The 12,986-nt window shown below is 37.9% G+C and overlaps 1 pseudogene; it reads left to right on the forward strand.

Moving 5' to 3' along the window:
- Positions 1–318: 318 nt before the first annotated feature.
- On the forward strand, positions 319–1,154 carry LOC101562261 (annotated as a pseudogene).
- The last annotated feature ends 11,832 nt before the right edge of the window (positions 1,155–12,986 follow it).

Here is a 12,986-nt window from a genome sequence, read left to right on the forward strand (position 1 = left end):
GTTTTGTTGCCTTCTGGCTCATTTTGGAACATTAGATTCTATTGCACTGGCAGCGTGATGGAAGATTCTGGAAGATCACTCAGCCCCAGTCCACCTTTGCATGACTGCAGCCCTAGGTGAGAGCTGGGCAACAACTTCCCGAGAGACCCTGAGGCAGAACCACCCAGACAATTCTTGACTCACAAAAAGCATGTCTGAACAGGTTCTTAGTTTGAAGTCACTAAGTTTTGAGGTAATTTATTATGCAGCAATAAATGACTGGTACAAAATCCCACTAATTATTAATTGCCCAAGCATTTCAGTGAAGGCTGTCCCGACATGAACAGCAAAGAAAGGTAAGGAGGGTTCAGGAAGAGGAAGTGTAACAACTTCCCCCATAACCAAAGAAGAGAGGGGAAAGATGTTTATTCATCTTCTCCTGTGATGTTGGCCCTCAAATCCTATCAGCAGGAGCTGGATGCGAGGCATGACAAATACGAGAGACTTGTGAAGCTCAGCTGGGATATAACTATTGAAAATAGAAGGACAATTTTTCTCCTCCATAGGATTACAAGTGCACCTGGTATGGAAGAAATGTTGCGCAAATCAGAAATTAAATTAGATGGCATTAGACAAAAAATATTACAGGTAGCCCAAGAGCTGTCAGGAGAAGACATCCATCACTTCCCCAGAGCCATTATGACAGGATTACAGGGATATGTGGCCACTGTCTCTTTCAGCACTTCATCAAAACATGATCATAATCAGCATGGATGAAATTAATTAACACTTAACATTCACAACAGAAGACAGTGGAAAAGAAAATAAGACTCCCTCCTGTGGTGTGCAGGATAAGCAGCTGTTCACTTGGAGCCTGAGAGTCACAGCTGTTGACTACCTCCCAGAAGTGACTTATTTAACTGGAGAATTGGTGCGGGTGTGTATTAACAGTGTGGGGAATGGGGACACTGACTCGCTCTCTGAAGTCAGCCAGTTTTTACATCAGGTTAAGGATGGGTTCTCATTCATTGGCAACCCAGAGGCTTCTAAGAAGCTGTATACCTTGAAACAGAGCCTGCCCCAAGTGGAGAATGCTTGTTATTCCAAAACTCATGCTGGCAGATGTGTTTTCAGTTAAGAGAGAAATGATTGAGCAGGAAGAGGACATTTCTTAGAATAGTACCTCCGGAGACAGATCAGTTTGTAAGACTGTTATTTGTAAGACAGTTTTATTTTGGCTTTTACTAGAAATGTTTTCAATTATTCTTGTTTTAAATTGTAAACAAGCTGTACATGAAATGTTCCAATGAATAATTTCTTATTCATGAAAAATTGCACACACCTGTTCTCATATGTGCTTATTTGAACTTTTTCTGCCTGATCTTTATCATTTACTGTGTTATGTGACCATGCTTTGGATTGCATATTCTGCCATACATATTTTAATTTACTTTTTGTGAGTTTTGTAGTGATACTTTTTAGTGGAAGCCATTGAAGTTGGTAATTTTGTTACATATAGAAAAGATTTCTTAAACTTCTGGGCTTGAACTTTCTGTTCAAGTTTCTTAGATATTGTGCCAAGCCTTCAAAATAGTTTTACTGGGGCCGGTGCAATAGCTCAGCAGACTAAAGTACCTCCTTAGGCAAGCTTAGGCAAGTGCAGGGACCAAGGTTTGATCCCCTGCACCACGTGTCACACCAGCCCTCCTCCCAGGAGCCAGCCAGAGTCAGGGTGGAGTGGTGCACACCTGTAATCCCAGTGCTGGGAGGATGAAAACAGGAGGATCACCATGAGTCCAGCTGCATAGTGAGACCCTGCAACAACCAAATACACAAAAAAGAAAACAAAATAGTATTTCTGCGTGGAGCATTTAAAATTAATAGTTTAATGGGTAAGTTTTAAAATACTATAGTAATAATTTGTAGTGATTTTTGGCAAATTTTGGCTTATTTTGAAATTATGAAACAAACAGCTTTCCAGAAAATTTGACATATATTACTCACAACATTTACTTTTTGTCCTTTATTACAGAAGATGTGATGGAGAATTGGAGCTAACATTATAATATTTTCACTTGGTAAAATTAAATTAAATTGTATATTTCTATCTACAACTGGACAGCTTTTAGTAGGGACAATTTTTTTTGGTAAATCTTTTTGGTTATTATATTAGATATGATAGGAGGCTTTTCTATTTTAACATCAAATGGAAGTGACATTTAAATAATTATGAAATTTTGAAATTCTAAGCTAATCAAACCCTTAAATTTATCCCATAGTGTTAATTGATAAAGTTGCCAAAGAAAATGTATTCTGTACAATTCAGCAATAAGATCATGGTAATTTTTAGAAACTCTTGGAATGGGATTTGCCTCCTGGTGTTAGCCATGGATCATCACTTGGGGTGTGAAACGATTTGAGTGTGATGTGGCTAGCGGACAGCCAGACATTTCTAGTTGGTTTATGAGTCCTGAGAATTCAGACACTGAATTTTATTGTTTAAAGGATTATCTCTGTTTGTAATGGCTGATTCTTTGAAAAATGTATATTTTCAAGAAATATCTGCTAGAGGACAATGAAACATAGACATGCCTGGTAGATTGGTTGCTTGGTAGTTTTAAGTGATGGTGGGTTTTTCAGTTTGCAATTCACTATACTGCTGAACTATGATCAGTCCCATTACATATAATTTGTTTCTTCTTCATAATTTAACTTCAAGTTAAATTTTATAATGTTAAAAAAGTAATAATGGATTGATGTTTTACAAACATTTAGAGCAACTCTCTTGAATAAAATGTTAAAATACAAAGCAAAGCAAAACCAAAATCCCACTAATTAAATCAATATTCCACAAAGTAGTTAAACATACAATACAATGGATAACATGTTATGAAAATATACAGGGAATGTTTAAGTTTTTAAAAAATTACAGTAAGAAATACATTACTATTAATCCCCCATTAAAATACTCCCCCAGTACCTGCTTCAATCCCAGGTCCCGTGTGCCATACCAGCCCCTCCTCTGGCTGCACTGAACTGGCCACCGAGTCTGGGCATGGTGGTGCACGTATGTAATCCCAGTGCTGGATTACAGAGGATCACAGCGAGTCGGAGCTGCGTAGTGAGACCCTGTAACAAATACATTAAAAAAAAAGACAAAAAAAATTCCTTGTTTCAACAGTTATCCCATCATTCTTTCCATATTGTGATTTTTTTTTGTGGTACTGGGGATTGAACTCAGGACCCTGTGCTTGCCAGGCAAGCACTTATTCTACTGAGCTATCTCCCCAGCCCCATTCTTTCCATATTGTGAAGCAGTTCTGGCAGTCTCTTTTGTGAGTATCTTGATGAGGTGCAATGAAATATACAGTGAATGCTGATGTTGAATACTATCTAAAGAAAAGGTAGACTTGGAAAAACAGTATGTTGTGCCCCCATCCATCTTAGTCACTAGATTTTTTTTTTTTTTTGATGGAACCAGGGATTGAACTCAGAACCTTACACTTGCCAGGCAAGCGCTTATTCCACTGAGCCATCTCCTCAGCCCTAATTCACTAGATTTGACACTGCACAATTTCTGATTCTTTCCTAAACTCAAAATGACCAAGAAAAGTAAACTCTTGAATCAACTCAGGACATCAAGAGAGTCACTACAACACCACTAGAGACACAAAAGAGGACGTTCAGAACTTCTTCAGAAAATGGCAAGAATGGTGGGAAGGGGAAAATTCTGTGGGGAATTAATGCTAATGTGCCCTTCACTGTAAGAAATTTTGAAAAATTTAAACATTTGCTGTATTTTTTGATCACACCTCACATTTTATTTCTACAACTGGATGGACCTACTGTTATATAATTTTCAAGGAAACCAAAGTCTAGAAAAGGGAGGATCACACACAACTGAATTACATGAATGCCCTAAAGGCATTGCTGTGCTGGAGGAATGCACAGGCAACACAAAGGAAGGAACTTGGTGCAACATGAATGGGTGACTAGGAAAGCCTCCTACAGGAAGATATCTGAGTAGGGTCTGAAAAGAAGTGTGATAATAAGAGTCTGAATAAAGGATTTAAGTTCATGTATTCCACATACTTTAGAAGCCAGACAAGCAGTTGTTCATCCTCCTTTGATATGCTCAACCAGAACTCTTACTTGGTGGGAGGCTTTCTATTTCTCCTCAAAGTTGGACTGTGTTTTCCTGGTGAAATATGCATGTCTGACTTGTTTTTTTGTTTTTTTTTCCCATTTACTTAGGCTGGATTGTTGCAAAAACTTTTCCTGTTTTTTTTTTTAAATATCCTTTACTCATCATCCAATGAGCCAAGTCACTAATCCATCAAATACTCACTATATGTACCACCTGCTTTAAGAATCATTCTCCACTGTCATAGGTCGAGTTAGATAATATCCTTCTGTGCTGCTTGTACTCAAGCATACTCTTTCCATTCATTATTTTCATTGCACATCTGCTTTAATATAGTTTTCACTTTCAGAAGGTGGGCTTTATATTCTACTATGATGGTCTTATTATTCTGTTTTATCAACTCAGCAATCATTAATATTGCCATAGTTTGATACGGAATGTCTTCCAGATGCCTGTGTGTTGAAGGGGCTCCAGCAAGGGAACTGTTGGGAAGTAGTGGGCCATTTAGGAGATGGGACTAGTGTGAGGAAGTTAGGCCCCTGGTGCACCTTGGAGGAGGTTCTGGGACCCTGTTCCTGGTGTTCATCCTACTGCCAAGAGGTGAGTAGTTTCTTCTGCTCTACATTCACACTATGATGTGCCACCTCATCAGATACACAAAAGCAACTGAGCTACCATAGACTGAAAAACTACCATAGACTGAAACCTCTAAAACCAAGAGCTCACACAAACCTTTGCTTTTTATAATTTGATTAGCTCAGATGTTTCGTCACAGCAATAGAAAACTAGCTTTTACAAAGACCTACTATTTGTCAGGCATTAGTAGGCACTAAAAATACAAAATGATTGGGTGAGATATTGCCTTTATGTGATACAAAAACTGCGAAAAAGTTTTCTTGTAGTATAAGGAAAAAGCTAGTCAGTGTGCTGGGGCTCACAGGAGAATTTAAGTAGGAGGTAATACTTGCATTGGTCCTTGAAATGTAATTACGAGTTTTTTGGAAGAACAAGCAGAGTAAGTGAAGTCTATTGAAACACACATGTGCAAAATCCTATAGGTATGATAAACTATTTGGGCACTGGAGAAGCAATAAAAGTTTAGTATTTTACTGGAGAGTGGAGAAGGGAGAAAAATACAGGAGAGATAAAGCTAGACAGGTTAGCAGAAGGCTTTAAACCAGGCTTGGCAGCTTTTATATTATCCTACAGGCAATAGTCCATTAAAATTAAGAGGAGGATAGATTCATGATTATGTATTTGCCATCCCAAAAAATCACTTTGGGATGGGAGGATGGAGTAAAAGAGATGGTGTTGAGCTGGAAAGGCCAGCTAGGAAGCTATTATGACAGGGCAAAGTAAAATAATGAAATAGGAATAAACAAAACCATGTATAGTTTTTCTTTAGTGGAAAAGAGTCTCATTCCCTTTGGAATGCAAATGAAAAGTTGGAGACAGGAGACAGTCATTTGGTTGGTGTTCAGCTGTCCTCTGGTGAGTGAAATGGTTTGGGTAGAGTGAGTGGGCAGACTCATTCAGGTAAGAAGAAAATAGGAGCACGTTCTCTGTGTGGAAATGATTGCCAAAGGGACTAAAACAACAGTTTTTATTTAAAAGCTCCCACTCATGTCTGTGGCCGCTGATGCAATCTGCTTCTATTAAATGCGCCATCTGCTGTCTCAGGTCTGATCATAGAAAGTATCCTGTTAGGACTTCCTCTAACTCACTTAATCTGGTAAAATCTTATCGATTTCACAGATATCAGCTAACTTTCCTCCCTGAGGAACCGACAGCCTATAAATTCCGTATACTTCTGAGGGTAAGGAGTAGTCGTAAGGCCTTTCAATGATACACTTTTCTGGGCCCTCAACTTACAAATATGTATTTTTAAAAACTTAAGCCTTGACATTTTTCTTAGAGTTGCATTTATTCTTTTTAATGTTTTTATTTTTCAAAGAGAGTACAAATTAGAATTAAAACAGAAAAAATTACAAGTGATACAGAATTTCACTTAACAAAGTAATATGAATTTCACAGTATTTATTATAATACATAGTGTTGTCTTCCAATCAGTTATTCGTATTATCAGATATATGCATGTTCAATTGGAAGAAGAAAAAAAGAAATGTATAAGTAATTAAGAAGAGAAAAAGTATAATTAAAAGAGGAGACAAAACATATTAAAGCATCAATTACTTCTTTCCATAGACCAGCAGAAATGGACAGTACAGTTGTCCAAATCATCCTGCTTACATACATAGATAAATCTCTTTCCCCAACTCCCTTTCCTGTCCTTCTCCTCAACTCAGTAACATTTTCCTTTTGAATAAGTTCATTCCCTTTTCCCATCATCTATTGTATCCTTCAGATCCCACTTTTCTCTTTCAGGTTCTCACACTATGGAGACAATAGGAGGTTTGCACATGTGGGTCTGATTTATTTCACTTAAGAGTATGAATAACTACTATGAAAACAACAATATGAAATTTATTAATTATTGTAACTGTCTTACTAACCTGTTTTGAAACTGTCTCATTGTTATTTCTTTCTCAATAACATTAATATTAAAAAAGAATATGTTCTGTAGTTGCATCCATTTACTAACAAAAACCTCAAATTTATCCCATTTTATAGCTAAATAACATTCCATTGTGTAAAAATAACACATTTTATTTATCTGTTCTTCAGTTGAAGGGCATCTGGGTTGTTTCCAGGATTTAGTATGACAAATTGCACTGCTATAAACATGACATTTTATCAGCTGGGTCTAGGAACATTCTGGACTCCTTCCTCAGCACTCTTGTACAACTGGCCTCTTCCTCTCACTTATCCTGAACCTTACTACAGTACCTTTCCCAAAAGACTGTTTGACATAGTTGTTACCAGGGAAGTCACCGTGAAGGTTTTTTTTTTGATGTTTATTTACCCATATTTTCATTAGAAATGAAGCATGCCATAGAAATGGGAAGTTTTGCCTTGAATTTAAACTTGCTGTGGAGTGGCCCAGGGAGTAATGACAATTATCACTTGGTAATTTTCTTTATTTTCCCTGTAACAATGAATGTCACTAAATATAACAACTCTGAGAGAAAGTCATGTGAGTTCTGTAGAGTTTTAGAAAGAACCAGGGAGAGAGGTTGGTCTAATGCACTTAGCCATAAATTTATGACAAGTTTCAGTACCCCCTCTATCTCTTTCTCCTTCTCAGAATTATAATTCACAAGTGAGATATTGTTACAAGGATGAATATTAACATGCTTTTTTAAAAAATGAAAAAACGATGTCAGAGATATGTCTGATTTGACTCATTGGTTTAACAATGAAGAATTGCTTTCTTTACTAGATTATATAGCAGACTTTTGTCTTCCTTTTGTGGTACTGGGGATGGACTGATGGTAGGGCTGTATACTGAGCAGCATTACCTGCCCTTTTTATTAATTTAGCGCATTTTTGAGATAGGGTGTTGTTAAGTTGTCTAACCTGGGCTTGAATTTGCAATCCTCCTGCCTCATCCTGACTAGATGATACAGGTCTGTGCAACCAAGGCCAGCTTATAGCAGACATGTTACATAACTAGCTTCTGCTGATTGTTCAGCCTCAAGATTCAGAAGAAAATATATTTAAATGTAAGATTAACTATTAAGTGTTTCGATTTATTTTTTTAAACTTCATTTGACCTTTTAAATTGACATAAGAATTATATTTATTTATATGACATCCTGTGTTCAATATATCTATACCTGGCATAGTATTGAAATTAAGGCAGACATTTCTATTGCCTCAAATGCTTTTAGTTTTTTTTTTTTGTAGTGAACATATTCCAAAATCTTTTTTTCTAACTCTTTGGAAATACACAATATGTTATCATTGTCTATATGTACCTTGCCATGCCGCAGAACACTAACATGTATTTATCCTAGTTAATTCATGACTTATTACCTGTTAATAAGCCTTTTCTTGTCCCTTCCTTTGCTTCACTCTACCCAGCCTCTGGTAGCTACTATTCTACTGTTGACTTCTTTGAGAGTGACTTCTTTAGATTCCACAGGTCAGTGATATTATGTGGTATTTGTCTTTCTTTTTTTTTAATTTTTATTTTTATTTTGGCAGAACCGGGGATTGAATTTAGGCCCTTGCACTTGCCAGGGAAGTGCTTATTCCACTGAGCCATCTCCCCAGCCTGTATTTGTCTTTCTATGCCTGAGTTGTCTCAGGTCACATTCGAACCTCCAGGTCTATCCATGTTAATTCAAGTGACAGGACCTCATCTTTTCCAATGGTTGGATGATACTCTATTATGGGTATGCACCACATTTTCTTTATCCATTCTCAATTGATGGGCAGTTGGGTCATTTCATTCCTTAGCTATTGTGAGCAGAGCTGTGTTAGATGAGAGTATATACATTTTCTTTTATTTCTTTTCTTTGTCTTTTTGAGACAAGGTCTTGCTATACAGTTCAGGCTGGTCTTGAGCTCACTTTGTAGCCCAGGCTGGCTTCAAACTCACAACAATTTTCCTGGCTCAACCTTCTGAGTGGTAGAATTACAAATGTGTGCCACCATGCTTGGCCTAGACATTTCTTTGTTATATTTATTGCATTTCCTTTGGATATACATCCAGTAGTGAGATCTCTGAATTCTGAATCTTATGGTAGTTATGTTTTTAATTTTTTGAAGAACTTTCTAAATGTTCCCATAATGACTGCACTAATTTATTTCCCTACCAAAAGTATTTGAAAGTTAATTTTCTTCACATCCTAGCCAGCACTCATTATCTTTCATCTTTTTAATAATAACCACTCTTACTGGAGTAAGATGGTAGCTCACTGTCCTTCTGATTTCTTAATGATTAGTGCTATTGGTCATTTCTTTCTTCTATCTGTGGCCAGTTGTAGGTTTCTTTTGAGAAATGTCTGTTTAGGTCCATTACTTTATATATAAATATAAGAATGCACGATAATTTTATAGTGGTTGCTTTGATGTGGCACCTACGTTTTTCCTTCACCCAAAGGTACAATTTCACCAGTTGCTTGGAATAGTGGCAGCTTGCAGCCCTATGTCTGGTAATGCCTCTGTTGAGGAGGTCTGCGCTTCCCAGGGCTACAGTCTTTCCTGCAGTCACCTATCCAATGACTAGACCCACTCAGAGGCACAGAGTCTCTACTTCTTGCTCCTACTTGCTACATCTTGCTACTTGATACTACCGGCCCAGCTGTAGGTCACAAACCAAAGGATGTGACTCTCTATGAAAGAGCAAAAGCTCTTACCTTGCTATCATTTGCTAAGCATCATTGAAACCCTTTCAGATTCGCTTCATAGAAACTGAGAAAGTGAATAACTGTAATCACTGGAGAGCGATTGTTTTGAGTGAGTTAGGTGGTTTCCATTTTTTCACTTTCACCAAAATTGCAGGAGGATCAAATTGAATTGTTAAGTGCTGGATATTAAAATAATTTCTGATGATAGCTTATCTGATTTCTATGCATAACTCTGAAAGAATCCCAACCATTGAGTAAATTGCCATAATTTACAATAGCTAAAATTTCTTCAACTCCTGCGTATTTATATGAGCATGGTATCTCAGTTTAGTTTATGAAGACATAATTCACGAATTTATGGGGAGCCTTGTGTTGTCATTGCATGAAGTATTGTTTATCTAAAAAGAAATAAATTTTGTCTTTATATAAGTTCTATCCAGCAAGGTTGGTAAATTCCAAAGAAGTTATATTTCTACACATTACTGAATGCATTGTGCGCTACTGACAATTTTAGTTGTAATTTAGCCTAGAAGAATTTTTTTTAATCAGAATTCTATAGTCATAAGAAATAAAGTAAAACGACCTTTAAAACAGTATACTATATGAAGGGAAATATGATAAGATAATAACAAAATATTTTAAATATTTTTAAATGAATGTGGAAACCACTGGTGTTACCATGTTTGCTGTACCCCTGACTCAGCTGGTTTCATAGAACTGTGGAATCTCCTGGTGAAGGCCCAGGGACAGCAACACTGAGGTGGCCACGCCCTGAAGACTGGGCCATGGTCTCTGGGAGGCTGTAAAAGACTCCACACTAAGCTCTTCACTGACTTAAAGGAGGTGAACAATGACTTCTCCATTTGTTCATGCAGAAAGGCAATGTAAAATGTGCTATGAAGAGGGACCTATGAAGGACACTGCTCTATGGGAACTCCTGTGGTAACTTGGGGGTTACATTAAAGTAGGATGTGGAATTAACTAAGGCCTGGCTACATCCAGACGTAAATTCCTTCAATAAGTCAAGTTATTATATTTTCTTTCAGAGAAAACCTCCAAACTCCTCTCAAGGACTGCTTGATACTACCAGCTTTTTAAGAACATACCTATCGGAGAGGTCAGGGCATCTGGTCAATAACCATCATGTGCTCAGGACACCACAAGACGCGGGGCTCGGGAAGTGGCACACTAACCCTCCGTACTTACATAAAAGAACTTTAACACACCCCCTTCTCACCACCTCATTAGCAAACAACTGCCCCTCTCTCCTTTCCTATTAATTCTTCTGCTCCTCACTGATCAGGGAGACAGATGAGAGCTGCCTTTTAGCTCTTAGTCTCTTTATCCACTGACTGCAATAATGCCTTTTCATTTTGCAGACATGCTGGCTTCTGTGGCTGCAGGGTAGGAGCGTATGCTTGGTATCAACTGGATGTGCAGAGATGCCTTGCTTCCACGTAATGGTGATGGACTGCCTCCACAACTAATTATTGAGTTGCACTGTAGTAATGTGTCAATCTATTTTGGTCCTTATTTTTAAAATGTTTTATTAGTACATGTATGCAGTACATAATATTTACATGTGCATGGTGGTACATGTATGTAGCATATATGAATTTCTCCTTTTTTAGGATTTTTTATTTTAAAGAGAATAAAAAATAATGAAACCATTAGAAATAATACACGATTTCCAAAAATAAGATGATAGGAATTCAAAAATGGTTGTTATATTGCATATTAATCCTTTGCTTCATCCCCTATTTTTTAGGAACCTACCCCACTACAATATTTATATTGGAAACACTGGAACTTATGGTAAAATGTTGATAGTGATAGTGATGTTCAAAAATATTGGAACATGGAGCTAAAATCTTCTTGTCCGCAGCCTGAGTGATAGGCACATGAGAAGAACAGAGAAAACCAGAGGGCTTACTGTGTAATAAAGCATCTGCCTGCTCTTGCCTCCTTACTGGGAAGGAGCCTCTAACCCCTTGGAATTTCCTGCAAGACCAGAAAATAACTTCATTATTCATGGTGGGTCCTGGTACTTTAACAGGGTGTGATATACTTGTGAAGTGACTCAGGACATGGGGCCAGTGACATCAGAAATGTCATCTGTGTGATTAGAGGCTTGTGACTTTGGGCTACAGTGATACCGGCCTGACCTCTGGAGAGTGAGCCTGGAGTCGAAGTCACCCCGGTTGGCAATGATTCCACTAATGACGGCTTTGTAATAAATCCCAATAGGACTCTGGACACCGAAGCATGGGTGAGCTTCTCTAATGGTAAATCTCCACACGCTGTCACATGTGATGTGGCAGGAGGATAATCCACCCTAATGCCATGGAAGAGGACAACAGAGGCATCAGATCTGGAATCCTCACCCTTGTCTCATGCATCTTCCCTTTGGCTGGTTCTGATTTACATAACAGAACTGTAATAATAAATATGGTGATTTTCTTCTGAGTTCTTTGAATTATTCTAGTAGGCTACACAACTTGAAGGTGCACTGGGAACCTCCTTGTCCTCATCCAGTTGGTTAGAAGGCAGGAAGGTCTGGGGACTGTGGCACTTTCAGCTAGGATTTGAAGTCAAGGAGTCTTGGGAGACAAGGCCTTCATTTTGTGAAGTTTGGCCTAAGTCTGGGCAGCTGGTGTCAGAAGTCATTGAGTACAACTCTCCTCCAGTTAATTCTATTTAAGCATATTAATAAAATTAAATCTAAGCTTTTCCTCTTTCTTGTGCAGATGGATGTTTAAAACTGCCACGATGTTGCCACTAAGACTAGGTCCCTGAATCCCCGACATTACAGCATTCGGAGTTTTGTGAAATTACTTAGGCTGAAAGCCGAGGCACAGTGCCTAGGTACGATTTGACTGGGTTTGGTCTTGCGGGAAGAGAGTTTCTTTCTGTGGTTTTGAAAGTAGAGGTGTGGGATGGTGCTTTCTCCCAGACGAGAGGAGGATCTGAGCTCATCTCAGGATAGCAGCCTCACAGGCCCAGGCCCAGTGGGGGTGAACTGATTTTTCTAAACTTGTTAACATTTTATTTCAAAGAGAATAGAAAAATAATAGATAAGAAATTAGAAACAATACCTAATTTCAAAAAAGAAGATGATAGATTTTCATATTGCACATTGTTGTCTTTTGAGAGTTACAGGCCTCCAAGAACATTATCGTCCTTTTGCTCTTCTTCCGAAGGCCTCCATGTGACTCAAGTTTTTCTTTGGAAACCATTTTTTTTTTTTTTCAGCACCAGGGATTGAACTCAGGACCCTGCGCTTGGAAACCATTTATTGATAAGCCATCCTGAAACTCTTGTTCAGAAGGTTATGAACTAAAGACTAGGGGATGTGTTTAAATGTCTGAGTGCCCTTTCGAAGGAGGTATGCAGCTAAAATTAGAGTTGAACAGCCATGGCTGCCTCAAAGGGTCTTCCCTAATACATAGGGGAAGTTTCTGTTTTTGGTTTTTGCAAGTAATGCTTCCTTGATAGAGTAATAGAACAATACAGTGAGAGACGGATGAAAGTCTCAACCTATCTCCTTTCTTTCTTTCTTTCTTTCTTTCTTTCTTTCTTTCTTTCTTTCTTTCTTTCTTTCTTTCTTT

Source organism: Octodon degus, unplaced genomic scaffold (genome assembly GCF_000260255.1).
Source record: "Octodon degus isolate 3935 unplaced genomic scaffold, OctDeg1.0 scaffold00017, whole genome shotgun sequence".
Lineage (NCBI taxonomy): Eukaryota > Metazoa > Chordata > Mammalia > Rodentia > Octodontidae > Octodon > Octodon degus.